At 44.8% G+C, this 9530-nt stretch overlaps 1 non-coding gene across 1 annotated transcript; it reads right to left on the bottom strand.

Annotated features, from left to right (window-relative positions):
- Positions 1–9053: 9053 nt before the first annotated feature.
- TRNAS-GCU (transfer RNA serine (anticodon GCU)) lies at positions 9054–9126 on the bottom strand. The gene has a single exon. It is a non-coding gene; the product is annotated as a tRNA-Ser (tRNA).
- Positions 9127–9530: the final 404 nt, after the last annotated feature.

The raw sequence follows: 9530 nt of genomic DNA, 5'->3' as shown, positions 1-9530 counted from the left end.
TCCACTCATGTGTGCTTTCTATTCAGCAACCCCTATTACCCGCTGTCTAGATCCATCCCCAATTCTGGCCACAGTGTTGGGTCCATTTCCCCTGTCCTCTTAAGTCGCCATTGGAAACCTTCCTGGAAGACTACGATGGTAAATATTACCCTGTCTGTTTATCCATATATGTTCCCCTATTGATCTATCTATATTTCCTAGACCTGTGTGAATGTGTGAGTGTTTTGTATTTTTACCTTGTATGAAAGAAATATTATTCTAAATAAATTACAATTGGTTTTTACTAAATTAGAGTCTCTTATTGAGCATTGACTCTCTGAACGGTTGAGCCTGGTATACAATTGATAACAAAGATTCCTTTTTGGGGCTAACTGTCTCTCAATCTAATTCCCCAATCTCATTTTGAGAGCAGTTTCCCTAACAGAAGGTCCCAGGTTCAATCCCCGGCATCTCCAACTAAAAAGGGTCCAGGCAAGTAGGTGTGAATAACCTCAGCTGGAGACCCTGGAGAGCCACTAAAGGGGAGGGACGGTGGCTCAGTGGTAGAGCATCTGCTTGGTAAGCAGAAGGTCCCAGGTTCAATCCCCGGCATCTCCAACTAAAAAGGGTCCAGGCAAGTAGGTGTGAATAACCTCAGCTGGAGACCCTGGAGAGCCACTAAAGGGGAGGGACGGTGGCTCAGTGGTAGAGCATCTGCTTGGTAAGCAGAAGGTCCCAGGTTCAATCCCCGGCATCTCCAACTAAAAAGGGTCCAGGCAAGTAGGTGTGAATAACCTCAGCTGGAGACCCTGGAGAGCCACTAAAGGGGAGGGACGGTGGCTCAGTGGTAGAGCATCTGCTTGGTAAGCAGAAGGTCCCAGGTTCAATCCCCGGCATCTCCAACTAAAAAGGGTCCAGGCAAGTAGGTGTGAATAACCTCAGCTGGAGACCCTGGAGAGCCACTAAAGGGGAGGGACGGTGGCTCAGTGGTAGAGCATCTGCTTGGTAAGCAGAAGGTCCCAGGTTCAATCCCCATCATCTCCAAAAAAGGGTCCAGGCAAATAGGTCCGAAAAACCTCAGCTTGAGACCCTGGGGAGCCGCTGCCAGTCTGTGTAGACAATACTGACTTTGATGGACCGAGGGTCTGATTCAGTAGAAGGCAGCTTCATATGTTCATTTGCAGGAAGGGTGGGCTAGATATCAAATCAAATCAAATCAATAAGGCCCTTTCACACATGCTAAATAATGCCGTTTCAATCCACTCCAGTACCATTTGCAAAATCCAGTTGGAAAGGGTGTAGCAGTAGAAAAGAGCCGGAGTCTTGTAGCACCTTAAAGATTAACAAGATCTGTGGCAGGGAATGAGCTTTCATGAGTCACTTAAGAAGTGAGCAGTATCTGAAGAAGAGCGCTGCCTCCCTGCCACAAACTGTGTTAGTCTTTAAGGTGCCGCTGAACATCAATAACAGAAGAATATTAACAATATGAACAATTCACCTAAATCTTTTTGAACGCCAGATTCAAAATAGCTACGATACACTCTGAATCCATAACAGCAACCATAATGACTTCAACGTAGGCTATCGCTAGCTGTATACATTCTGGAAAAACAGGAGAGATTTAAAACAAAACAAAACAAAAAACCAATCCATAAAATAGCAGCACAAGTCAATTTAACAACTCAAAATAAAAAAAAAACACACCAAAATCTTGAAAAATAAGATATAAAATATAATCAATAACCAGCCATAAAAACAGATTAGACACTAAAATAACAGGAGCAGATCTTAAAGGTATCATTATTCAATCTGATTTCTTTTTAGCCCCAGTCCTGACTTTAATAGAGCTTTAAAAAAAGGAAAAAAAGAAAAACAGCCCCTGTAGTTTATTTTTTTAAGGCTCAATAGCGTTCTTTGGCCTTCAAAACCTAGTGAAAGAGCAAATAAAGATTTCCCATAATTAGTGTCTAGGAAGCAGGGGTTCCCATTCACCCCCCCTATGGGAAAAAGACCTCCCAGTTCCTCACTGATGCTCAGCTGTCTCAGGGCAGCTCAGGGCGGTTCACCAACCAAGGGTCGACATCAACACATTAGTTATCAACATCATAACCCTTAGGAGAATCTGGCCAAACTATAATTCATATAGCCAGCATTTTCTTTTTGGCTGGACCATAAGGAAGGCAGAGTGCAGAAGAACAGATGCTTTTGAGCTGTGGTGCTGGAGAAGACTCTTGAGAGTCCCTTGGACTGCAAGAAGATCAAATCAGTCAGTCCTAAGAGAAATCAACCCAGTCTGTTCCCTGGAAGGTCAGATGCTGAAGATGAAGTTCAAATACTTTGGCCACCCAATGAGAAGGGAGCACTCCCTGGAGAAGATCCTGATACTGGGAAAGACAGAAGGCAAAAGAAGAAGGGGACGGCAAAAGAGGAGATAGCTGGACAGCGTTACTGATGTAACAAACATCAATGTGAGCAGACTTCAGAGGATGGTAGAAGACAGGAGAGCCTGGCGTGACTTTGTCCATGGGGTCACAAAGAGTCGGACTCAACTGTGCGACTGAACAACAAAAAGACATGAAGAAGGCAAACAGAAACGGGAAACATTAGCAGCTCCCTGTAGTCTGATAGGCTTCTAATTTTTCTGGTTTATTACCAACCGTATACAATTAAAATTTTGTTGTGCACATGTTTGCCCAGTCATATTCGATTAGACCTTTCAGCTGTAAATGTGATTATATATGTAAGTTGCTTGAGACGTGAGGTTTACCCCTTTTGTCTTGATTGTGCATTGGTTTGAAAGCTGTACTGAGAATAGGGTTGCCAAGTCTAATTCAAGAAATATCTGGGGACTTTGGGGGTGGAGCCAGAAGCAAGGGTGTGACAAGCACAACTGAACTCCAAAGAGAGTTCTGGTCATCACATTTAAGGGACTGCACAACTTTTAAATGCCTTCCCCCCACTGGAAATAATGAAGGATAGGGGCACCTTTGTTAGGGCTCATAGAATTGGACCCCCTGGTCCAATCTTTTTGAAACTTGGGGGGGTATTTTGGGGAGAGTTACTGGATGCTATGCTGCATATATGGTGCCTCTACCTCAAAAAACAGCCCCCCAGAACTCCAGATACCTGCGGATCAATTCTCCATTATTTCCTATGAGAATAAGTCTCCTTAGGGAATAATAGAGTTCCCTCCCCTCCCCCTGCTTTCTCTCTCTCACTCACACACACCTAACTGTCTCTGGTACCTCCAAAACGAGCTCTGGAAAGTACAGGGGCTACGCTGCTCTCTTTTACACACACACACACTTGTCTGAAATGAAAGCGAGGGGCTGCATTCTCAGGAGGTCTGCTGTTGCTAACACGTCCCCATGAAGTACTTCCTGCTTCTTGCTCCAATTTAAAGGAACACACACATTTTAAAACCGGACCTGTTTGCAGGTCCTGCCGGAGATCTAGAGGTATATGATGGCTGGTGCATCTACTTCAAAAAACAGCCCCTCCCAGAGCCCTCAATACCTGCAGATCAATTCCCCATCATTCCCTATGGGACTCGTTCATGGAGGTGCATAATGGCTGTGGGGGCGGGGCTTCCCCTGCTAGCCAGCTGGCTGGGGGTGGGGGGAAGCCTGTAAAACCGAGGGATCCCCCACTGGGACCTGGGGATTGGGAAGCCTAACTGAGAAACAACACTGTGTGACAACTTATATAATTAGGCTTCCCAATCCCCAGGGCCCAGTGGGGGATCCCCCGGTTTTACAGGCTCCCCCCCTCCCCCCCTCCCCCAGCCAGCTGACCAGAGGGGGAAACCCCACCCCCAAAGCCATTATGCACCTCCATGAACGAGTCCCATAGGGAATGATGGGGAATTGATCTGCAGGTATTGAGGGCTCTGGGAGGGGCTGTTTTTTGAGGTAGATGCACCAAATTTTCAGTATAGCATCTAGTGCCTCTCCCCAAAATACATCCCAAGTTTCAAAAGGATTGGGCCAGGGGGTCTAATTCTATGAGCCCCAAAAGAAGGTGCCCCTATCCTTCACTATTTTCTATGGAAGGAAGGCATTTTAAAAGGTGTGCTGTTCCTTTAAATGTGATGGCCAGAACTCTCTTGGAGTTCAATTATGCTTGTCACACCCTTGCTCCTGGCCCATGGGGGCCTGTGAGAATGAGCACTCCACTCAGCTTCAGGGCAAGAACAAGGCATCCCTGTGTTTGTCACTGGAGGAAGGAAGGCACATGGGGAAGACTCTCCAAAAAACCTGAGGGTCTGCCTCATTTATTTATTTTTCATATTTCTATCCCGCCCTCCCCACCGAAGCAGGCTCAGGGCGGCTAACAACATTGTAATATCAACAATAAAACAATAGAACAATCGCAATAATAGATCAGCTAAAAATTAAAACGGTTTACAATTTAAAATTATTAATACAATTTTAAAAGCGACAGTTTTGGTGCTAAAATTCATGCCATACATTCGGTGGTGTTGGGCATCTATGTACTTTGGTTGAAGGCCATTCGAAATAATGTTGTTTTGCAGGCCTTGCGGAATTGGGCAAGGTCTCTCAAGGCTCTAACATCGTCTGGGAGTTGGTTCCACCAGTGAGGGGCCGCAATAGAGAAGGCTCTTTCTCTAGTAGCCTTCAACCTCACCTTCCTCGGCCCGGTGATTACTAATAGGTTTTGTGATCCAGATCTGAGTACCCTCTGGGGAATATATGGGGAGAGACGGTCTCTAAGGTAGGCAGGTCCTCAGCCATATAGGGCTTTAAAGGTAATAACCAGCACCTTGTAAAGAATCCAGAATACTATTGGCAGCCAGTGCAGTCTCCGCAGTCCCGGCTGTATATGGTCCTGAATAGGGAGATCCAATAGCAGGCTGGCTGCCGCATTCTGCACCAGCTGCAGCTTCCGGATTCGGGACATGGGCAGCCCCATGTAGAGAGCATTACAGTAGTCTAGTCTCGAGGTGACCGTTGCATGAATCACTTTTGCTAAGTCGCTGTGCTCTAGGAAGGGAACCAACTGTCATGCCCGCCTAAGGAGGAAAAAGGAGGATCTGGCAGTGGCTGCTATCTGGGCCTCCATAGCCAATGTGGGCTCCATCATGGAGAACCTATCAGGATCAGAGGCCGAGACAGATATTGAGCCTACTATGCAGAGGAGCCAGAATGGGTTTATCTTGGGGTCTATTTGGGACATTGTTTGCTTGTATTGCCTAATCTCCTATTTCAAAAGACGTGCCAAGTGCAAAACTGACCAATAAGGAGGGACCAACTGGCCTGTGAGGGGAGGGGGAAGAAAAGTCTGAGGGAGTGTGTATGCTTTTAAAGGCTTGGAAGCAAACTAAAAGAATGAATCATCACAAAAAGGACTCTGAAAAGCCCAGTTGGGGACAGGGAAGCAAACTGAAGCAGGCTTAGAGCTGAAGGAGGAGGGGGGGGGGGAACCAATGCAAAAAGAAAAAAAACAAGATTCAATTGGAATGTGCAGGGGAATGTAGAAGGGGGGGAACTCCCAATTGCGATGCACAGTGAAAGTGAAGGAAACCGAAGCGCAGAAAGGGCCGAAAACTGGAATGAAGGCAAAAGGAATAAGGGTGTATAATGCTCCAGCAGGTTTAAACTATAAAACCTCTCATTGCAGAAAAAAAAACTTCTTCACCACTACATATTTGTATGTGCATGTTTTGTAAATAATGTTATTATTTATGTATTTATCTAATTGTTTATACTTTATTTATATCCTGCTCTTCTCCCCGATGGGGACTCAAAGCAGTTTGCAACTTTCTCCTCTCTGTTTTCTCATCACAACAACCCTATGAGGTAGGCTAGGTTGAGAGAGGGTGACTGGCCCAAGGTCACCCAGGGAGCTACTGGAACCTGGGTGTCCAGTTTCTTTGCGCCGCTGCAGCAGACTAGCTCTTACTTACCAAAGACCAGGGCCTGCATAAAAGTAGGTGTTCTCCTGTTGTATGGACATCTGTCTTTGTAAGCTTCATCTGCAAAAGTGGATGGAATTCCTCAGTTATGGGTCAAACGTCTCCATCTATTGCCAGCCATTCAACTGCTCTTGCATTTGGAGGCGAGGAACAGTTTCTTCAGCGGCTGTTCATTTCTTCCCCAGACATTTGTAAGGTCCTCCCACTTAATTTATAAAGATTATGTGTTATCTTGATAAGAAGAGACAGAGAACAGGCTTCGTTAATTGCAAAAGGTTAGTTATCAGATAAAAAGGAGCAAACAAGGGGAAAAAAAACACCCTTTAATCAAGATATTGAAAGAACAATGCACTATTATCTGATGCATTGACAGGAATCCAGCGCATGTTAATTAATTTGCGTGTCTCATCATGTAAGCCTCTGCTCTTATTTTTAGGCTTCTTGCTGCCTGGTTACTATGTGGGGGAAACGTTGTCTAGGAAAGTCTAAGGGTGGGATCAGACAACAGGTTGTGGTGGGAACATCTTGCACCTGGAAAAGCCATCGGAGTTTGTGCCACTCTGCCATAATCAAATGGAGGGCACTCAGCCAGCATCAAAGGGTACAGGTCCATGGTCAGCCATTCACATTGCTGCAACCACAGACCCATGGGGAAATGGGTTGGGTTGTTGTTGTTTTTTAAAGTCCCATTGTGCATGTGCACAAGCAGACAAGAACACGATGAGCACTCCTCAGAGTGGGGTTGGAGAAAAAAAAGGACATGTCAGAAACGGGAGCAATTACACTGCTTGCGAGTTTCCATGCTGTCCCCCGAAATCACTGCATCTGTGGCTGAGTTTCTGTCCCACATATGGAAGTGAAGGGCTAGGGAATACAGTACATAGATTTATTCTGCCTGCCTGCGTTGCCTTTTTAATTTCAGTGGGTTCTGGTTGGTGATGACCTTCTTTTATATTTTTAGATGTCTCGTTTTTGGACTGCTTACTCCTGTTTTATAGTATTATTATGCCGTTAAAGGCTTGTTTGATTGAGTACATTTCCATGGATATTCCACCAAGCATATGGTTGTGGACAGCCGTGATCAAATGCCTGGAAACCTGCTGTGGATGAGCTTTCCCAGGAAGCCACCAGGAATTTCCCAATAGCTGTTTAATCCATCTGGGAGGCATCATCGCACAAGGTAAGGATGAGTGGGATGCGAGGTCTAGACGTGCGCATGGGACTGTGCTCATTTAATCTTGGGGGAGGGTAGCTACGGTGGACCAAATTGCTCATGTGATCGTACCCTAAGAGGTGTTGCAAGACATTTGCTTCTTCCCTGCCCAACAAGGGAAGTATAAAAGATGAATGATGTGCTCAGAGAAAAAAAAAATCATTATAATTTCAGATTTGGATACCATGATTACTGATTTTGGGGCAGGACATTACCATCTCAAAATTCAAATCCATATGGTTTCTTTGGGGGTCCAGAGTTTTGAGACCATTATATGAGGACCTGCCTACCTTAGGGACCGCCTCTCTCCACATGTTCCCCAGAGAGCACTAAGATCCAGCTCCCAAAGTCTTCTAAAGATCCCTGGACCAAAGGAGGCCAAACTGAAAGTAACGAGGGAGCAGGCCTTCTCCATAATGGCCCCCCCACTGGTGGAATCAGCTACCGGAGGAAGTGCGAGCCCTGCGGGACTTTAACCGGTTCCGCAGGGCTTGCAAAACCACCCTCTTTCAGCAAGCTTATAGGGAACCCTGAAAGCGACATCTAGCCATCGGAATATATCTTATAGAATGTAGCACCTTTAACTTATTGTAGTTTTTAAAAAATTTACGCAACTGTTTTTAAACGTATTTATTAACTGTGTTTTACAATTGTTTTGTATAATAATCATGGTATATACCATGTCCTGTTAGCCACCCTGAGCCTGCTTCGGCGAGGAGGGCGGGATATAAATAAAATTTATTATTATTATTATTATTATTATTATTATTATTATTATTATTATTATTATTATTGTTGTTGTTGTTGTTGTTGTTGTTGTTGTTGTTGTTGTTGTTGTTGTTGTTGTTATTATTATTTCCAAGGGGAATCAATTTAAGGGTGCAGGGCAGTTGTTTTTAAAGTGAATAACACCAAACTTGCACAGAACATACTCCTCCCTCTAAAGATCCCCTAAGTTTCCAGCAGTTTGAACAAAGGGGGTCAGTTATACAGACCCCCAAAGTAGATGGCCAGGGACAATTCTCCGCACTGGTTCCTTTTTTGGGGAAATAGTGCTAGGAATTCACACTTAAAAAACCTCCTGTCTGTATTGATTCTTGGCCCTGCCTCCAAGCTGGTAGAACTCTCTGCCAAATAACATCAGGGCCCTGCAGGACTAATTGCAGTTCCAAAGGGCCTGTAAGGCAGAGATATTCCACCAAGCATATGGTTGAGGACAGCAATAGTTCGGCCAATTAGCTGCCTCTCCTCCACTGTTAGGGTTTAAACTGCACTATGATGCCATATGGGTTTTATACTTCTGTGTATATCTTCTGTTGTTTTAGCATTATTGTATTTTAATTCTGTACCTTGGTTAACGGATTGTGTTTAGGTTGATGTAAAATGTTGTCAACTGCTCTGAGCCTGGTTTGCCTGGTTTAAGTAGCATATACCGTAAGTTTAATTAATTAATAATGTAGCATACTGTGGACGAGATCTGAAAAAGTGTGCATGCACATGAAAAGCTATGCCCAGAATTAAACTTCGTTGGTCAATTTGTTCTGTTGCTTCAGACCAACACAGCTGCCCACCTGAATCTAGGATCCTATTATGTAATTTCTGTACTGCTTAATATGTCATATTAGCACTTATGCTAGGCTTCTGTTCTTTCCATATGAATATATGAAGCTGCCTTCTACTGAATCAGACCCTCGATCCATCAAAGACAGTGTTGTCTACTCAGACTGGCAGCGGCTATCCAGGGTCTCAAGCTGAGGTTTTTCATGCCTATTTGCCTGGACCCTTTTTAGTTGGAGATGCTGGGGATTGAACCTGGGACCTTCTGCTTACCAAGCAGATGCTCTACCACTGAGCCGCCATCCCTCCCCTGCTCTCCAGGGTCTCAAGCTGAGGTTTTTCACAACTATTTGCCTGGACTCTTCTTAGTTGGAAATGCCGGGGATTGAACCTGGGACCTTCTGCTTAGCAAGCAGATACTCTACCACTAAGCCACCATCCAGTCTTCTAATATCTTATTACATCACTTATTGAACATCCAGTTTTGTTGACTGTACTGACTCAGTATGTGCAATCTTCCTTGAGTCCATGTGAGAAAGGTTGACAATAAATAAATAACTTATGGAGGATTCGGGGGCTTATGGAGGATTTGGAACCCTGTAAAAGATGCCCCCAACCATCTTACTTGCAAGAGGGGAAAGCCCTACCCTCCAAGAAGGAAGGAAAGAAGTAACAAGATGGCAGAAGCCAGAACCACAGCTCTGTCAGGCCTTGTGTCTGGCTTGCATGCCTGGGAGCTGTCTTCCCTAAAACACGAACAGGGAACTTATTTCTTGGCTTATTTCTTGAGGAAATGAGTGACCTTCAGGTTTTTGTTTCCCTAAAACACTGCCTGGGAAATCTGGA

The sequence above is a fragment of the Heteronotia binoei genome, chromosome 3 (assembly GCF_032191835.1).
Source record: "Heteronotia binoei isolate CCM8104 ecotype False Entrance Well chromosome 3, APGP_CSIRO_Hbin_v1, whole genome shotgun sequence".
Classification (NCBI taxonomy): Eukaryota; Metazoa; Chordata; class Lepidosauria; order Squamata; family Gekkonidae; genus Heteronotia; species Heteronotia binoei.
Note: the sequence above shows the minus strand (reverse complement) of the source record. Positions and strands in the feature narration are given on the sequence as shown.